Here is a 6,061-nt window from a genome sequence, read left to right as displayed (position 1 = left end):
AAAAAAAAAAAAAAAAATAGAACAGGAGGCTTGGGTTGTGGCTCAGCAGTAGAGCATTCACCTAGCACATGTGAGGCACTGGGTTCGATCCTCAGCACCACATATAAACAAATAAATAAAATAAAGGTATTGTGTAAAAAAATAGAGGATGGAGAGAGTAGGAGAGAGGAGGGTGGGGAAATATTGGTAAAAGGGCACTAAATTGTAGTTAGATGGGGTAAAAAGTTCTATTGTGTTATTGTGCAATGGTGTGATTATAGATAGCAATTGTGTACTGTATATCTCAAAAATCTAAAAGAAGGGGCTGGGATTGTGGCTCAGTGGTAGAGTGCTCACCTAGCAAGCACAAGGCACTGGGTTTGAGCCTCAGCACCACATAAATGTAAAATAAGGATACTGTGTCAATCTAAAATTTAAGAATAAATATTTTTTTAAAAATCTAAAAGGATTTTGATTTTTTTCCATAAAGAATTGATAAATATTTGAGTAGATATATATGTTTAACTCAGTTATAAAATGTGTACATGTATTTAAACATCACAATACTTCATTGATATGTACAATTTTTATGTACAAAAGATACAATCTATATACAGAGAAAAAAAGGAACAGGAGAAATTATTCATATTGTTTGAAACAATAATGACCTGATGATTTCCTCTAAATTAATGTCAAACACCAGACTATGGTTCTAGGAAGCTCAGAGAACACTAAACAGGATAAATGCCAAAGGAAACAAACCTGTAATTAGGCATATCATTTTCACACAACAGAAAAACAAAGTTAAAGAAAAAAAAAATCCTGGGCTGGGGTTGTGGCTCAGCGGTAGAGTGCTTGCCTAGCATGCTTGAGGCCTTTGGTTCCTCACTCAACATCACATAAAAATAAATAAATAAAAATAAAGGTATTCAACAACAACAACAATTAAAAAAAAATTCTGAGGGAAGCCATGGGGGGAAAACACCTTAACTATAGTTGAGCTAGGCGTGGAGGCACATGCCTATAATCCCAGCTAGCTGGTTGAGGCAGAAGGATTCCAGTGAGACAATGTCTCAAAATAAAAATAATAAAAAGGGGGGCGGGGGCATGGCTTGGTGGTAGAGCAGCTGCCTAGCTTTTGTGCACCCTGGGTTCAATGCCTGGTACTGGAAAAAAGACTGGAGAGGGAGGGAGTGGGGAGAGAAGGGGGAAGGAGAGAGAGAGAGAGAGAGAGAGAGAGAGAGAGAGAGAGAGAGAGAGATTGAGAGATGTTGACTGATTGAAAGTGTTGAGGAGGGAAAAAGAAAGAACCCAAATCAATCTGGAAATCTGTATCCTGTGAAATTATCCCTCAGTAATAAAGCAGTAATAAAGACTTTCTCAGACACACAAAATTGATGGAATTTGTTGGAATAAAATGACAAAATGTTAAAAGAAGTTTTTCAGGAAGAAAGAAAATAATATAAGTCTGAAACTCGGATATCTTAAAGTACAACAAAGAAGGACTAAGTAAACATTTAAAACTTTTTCTTTTTTTTCCCCCACTGTTAAAAATTTTTAACATCGGATTTTCGATCTCAGCATTCAGTTGCTGCGGTTGGTGGGCAGTAAATGAGACAAGATGCTGCGGAATCTGCTGTGTTTTCTTCAGATTGCCCAAAGGACCATTAGCACTGCTTCACACATTTTGAAAATAACGTTCCAGAGAAACAAAAGCTGTTTCAGGAGGATAATGGAATTCCAGTGCATCTGAAGGGTGGAATAGCTGATGCCCTGCTGTATAGAGCCACCATGATTCTTACAGTTGGTGGAACAGGTTATGCCATGTATCAGTTGGCCATGGCTTTCCCAAGAAGCAAGACTGACTGCTGTCATCTCAGTAATCATTTGGTTCATTTTAATTCAGCTCTCTATGGATCAGTAGTCTGATAAATAACTGAGCTCTTCTTTGGGGATCAATATTTATTGACTTGTACTAACTGGCACCAATAAAGCAATCTTTACCCTGAAAAAAATTTTAAATTTAATTTAATTTAAAATGGGATTATGTTTTTACAAGAAGATCTTAGAACACAAAGACTGATATTTTTGTTTTTTAATATTTATTTTTTAGTTGTAATTGGACACAATACCTTTATTTTATTTATTTATTTTTATGTGGTGCTGAGGATCGAACCCAGGGCCTCACACCTGCTAGGTGAGCGCTCTACTGCTGAGCCACAACCTCAGCCCACAAAGATTGATTTTTAAAAAAACGGTTTCTTTCCTTCACTGAAACTCAAATATTAACACACACACACACACACAAAAAAAAAATCTTAGGAATTTTTTTTTAAACAGCATGTTTTTCTTTTCCATTTCAATACATCTATGGTTGACAAACATGCAAAATAAATAATTTTCCAATCAAAGACCTTTAGTAAAAATATGCAAATTAAAAATGAAGTATTTGAGTGGCTGGGGTTGTGGCTCAGTGGTAGAGCATTCGCCTCAAATGTGTGAGGCACTGGGTTCAGTTCTCAGCACCACATATAAATAAAGAACAAAGGTCCATCAACAACTAAAATGAATCAATAAATTAAAAAATGAAGTAATTTGATTTACTTATTGGCCATGAAATCCAGCAAGAAACTTCCCTTTGTCCCTCCCCTCAAAATAGCTGCCATCAATTTCTAGAGGATTGATGGCATTAATCATACCTTAGCTCTCCCTTGTCAGCATCCATATATCCCTGGTTCAGCCTATGAAAATTAATGTTGTAGTTATAGTTATTAAAAATGCCCCACCATTTTCTTCACCATGTTATACCTTGACAAGGAACCTATCAACCATACCCAATTTGGGCAGTGACCCAGGAGAAACATAAAGGCCTGACTGAAGAATTAACTATATACATTCTGGGTCTACCACTTAAAGAGGATATTAATGGAAATGTAAAATTTTAGGAGGCATTCTTTTTCTCTCCTGTCCAAGTTACCAGCATGTATATTACCAGAAAGTAAAGAATAGAGGAAGATGACAAGAGCCATATACATGAAACCTCCCTAGAGCTAAAAGCACACTAAATGAAATCCAAACTATAGTGGGCCAAAGAACTGACTCTCGGTGAGGAAGAGAATCATAAATTAGGGAACAATTTCAATGCATTGAAGGTACAGCAATTTGCACTAGCATTATTAAAATTTCCATCTTTTCTAAGGGCTGTGCATGTGCTTCATTGTTGAATTTGGTACCAGCTATTAAGAAATAGCCAAATAGATTATCCACCACCCAACATCCACCTGCCAAGCGCCCACCATTTGCCTGCAGACCACCCACAGACTGCCCACTGCCCATTGTTGCCTGGAAATCCATTGTCAGAAACCTGCAGGTTTGGTTACACATGGCCACTGCCATCTTGGGACACCAGCCAGGGCCTGAGAATCCAGGGCCAAGGGGCCTGCAGGTTTGTCACTGCCACTGCTGCCATCTTGGGGCATGACTGCCTCAGTCTGAGTACACCAGCCAGCGCCTGGAGATATATTGTTGGGGTATTTGCAGGTCTGGTTGCACCTGAGGTCCTCCTGCTGGGTGTGCTAGTGGCTGCCATCTTGCTGCCTCTTTGCAGAGTTGCTCCTTTGTGTGAGCACATCCCTGGTGGTCTCTCTGCAAGTTAGAATGGCATTGATATCTTGGGACTGCAGCAAGATGAATCCTGGAGAATCTGAAGCCCAGGTCCATCAGATTGCAGCTGAGACTGTGTGGGCCAGTCTGGGCCTGTCAAGCCTGTGGAAAGCTGGAGACTGGGGGTAGTTTGGGGGTGGGGTGGGGTGGGGGAGTACAGGTTGGAGAAAATCAGGCTCTCTCCAGCTTAATGAGTCCTAAAGTATACAGGTACAGAAGAGGCCGGCTACAATGGGTGGGAAGACTGGAAGAGGGCATGAGAGCATTTTCCTATCAGCTCACCCAGCCAACTGGAAAATCCAGACAACCTCACCTATTGGCAGAGAAGGGAAACCGAGTGGTGAAGGTGCTCCCCATCCCATTGTCTTGACAAGGTCACAGTGAGGATAAGTGCTGGGAAAGCTGCACTGGTGGGAAAATAAAACTTTTTTATGTAATTGGGACTTTTTATTTTCATGCTCATATTCCTGACAGGAAGCATGAGTATGCTTAATGCCAAACCAAATTAAATTTCAGATAGCTAGAACGTAACAAGTAATTCATGCCTTGAAGGCTGTTCTACTACTTCTCAGCATATCGAGGACAAAATAGAAGGCTGTTCTACTATCTCAGCACATTGAGGACAAAACTGATAATGAAAAACAATCATTCTCCAAAAGGTCATGAGAACTTTAGGCACCACATTGATTATATCAACTAAGAGCCCAAGCCCATATTTCCGGCCTCTTAGAAAGCCTAATTATTATGCTTATTGAACAAAGCCCACCATATATAGTTTTATTTGATTAAGGTTAAGTTATGATATACACTTAGGAAAGTTAAGGCAAATAAAGATATATTCCCCCACCACCGCCTTTTCTATAAATCCTCTTTTACCTCACATAGGTACTTATGATGAGCATAGTTAATATTGGCGGTAAATGTTCAGAACTTGCCTTTCAGTGAGAGATTACAAAGATATAAGAACTAGTGTACCTTGACTAAGAAACAAAGAAACTCTTTAAGAAAGCAGCTCAACCAGTTTTATGAGAGTAAATGTAGGAACTAATTATAGTAGCTTTATAAGATACATTTTTAGAATAATATAAGAAATATCATTTTATTTAGATTCTTAAGTTTAGAATTCTTTTTTAATATATTCTTTTTTATAGTTGGAAACAATACTTTTCATTTTATTTATTTATGTTTATGTGGTGCTGAGGATTGAACTCAGAGCCTTGCACGTTCCAGGTGAGTGCTCTACCGCTGAGCTACAACCCCAGCTCCAAGTTTAGAATTCTTAAGTTTTTAGCTGTATGGGTCCTTAAGGTGCTTTAAGAATAGTTTATAGACTTTAGGATATTTTAAGTATAAGATTTAAGGGGACTTCTTTAGATGGGGATCTTAATACAGATGTACTTTAAACTTAAAGGTTAACGATAGGTTGGGCGACTTAGAGCCTGGTTACGTAGTTTGGCATCTGTTTATAACAAAATAGTACATCTTGGGAAAATCTGAAAAATGTAAATGAGTGATGCATTTTATTAGTGGTTTTGTACCCATAATAAGTGATAAGGAAATGTCACATCCTAGAAAAATGCAAATTGATGACACATTTTTCTATACCCATAATGATTGTTAAGGAAATGTCACATCTTGGCAAAATCTGGAAATTGTAAAATCATTGATGTATTCTGAATCCATAATGATGAGAAAAATTGCAATAAAAGATGACCCAGAGAAAGCTGTATTCTGAATCCATAATGATGAGAAAAATTGCAATAAAAGATGACCCAGAGAAAGCTGCATTAGAGCGTTCTCTCTCACTCTCTCTCTCTCTCTCAGATTGCTCCAATGGAATGACTCCTTGTCTCTTCCTTTGTGCCAATGCCACTCATCCTTCAGTATGCCCTGGACCCTGCTGTGGCAGGACCCCGGCAGCAGAGAAAATTTTTTGAAAGCCAAAGAAAGCAATCAGTCAATTTTTCATAGACTCCTTCCCCTATCTCTCTTACATCTCTGCCATCTTAAAATCCAAATATTTTGCATGCATCAATTTATTAAGGAGTGGGATGTCTGAACAGTATATTACAGTTTGGCTGTGAATTCTTATGTTTTTACTTTAAAAAAAAATTTAACTCACTTATGTGTCTCCCTAAATTCTCTTACTCACTTCTCTCAAGCTAACAGCCAACCTCTATTAATTCCTCCTTCATTCTTATAATTTTTTACTTCTATCTTCTCTCCTTCTCCCTCTTTTTTTTTATTTTATTTTTTAATTTTTTTTATTGTTGGTTGTTCAAAACATTACATAGTTCTTGATATATCATCTTTCACACTTTGCTTCAAGTGGGTTATGAACTCCCATTTTTAGCCCATATACAGATTGCAGAATCACATCAATTACACATCCATTGATTTACATATTGCCATACTAGTG

At 37.9% G+C, this 6,061-nt stretch overlaps 1 pseudogene; it reads left to right on the top strand.

The window, feature by feature from the left end:
- Positions 1–1,151: 1,151 nt before the first annotated feature.
- LOC125612520 lies at positions 1,152–2,128 on the top strand (annotated as a pseudogene).
- Positions 2,129–6,061: the final 3,933 nt, after the last annotated feature.

The sequence above is a fragment of the Marmota marmota genome, unplaced genomic scaffold (assembly GCF_001458135.2).
Source record: "Marmota marmota marmota unplaced genomic scaffold, marMar, whole genome shotgun sequence".
Classification (NCBI taxonomy): domain Eukaryota; kingdom Metazoa; phylum Chordata; class Mammalia; order Rodentia; family Sciuridae; genus Marmota; species Marmota marmota.
The sequence above is the reverse complement of the archived record's forward strand: the minus strand, read 5'-3'. Positions and strand labels throughout refer to the sequence as shown.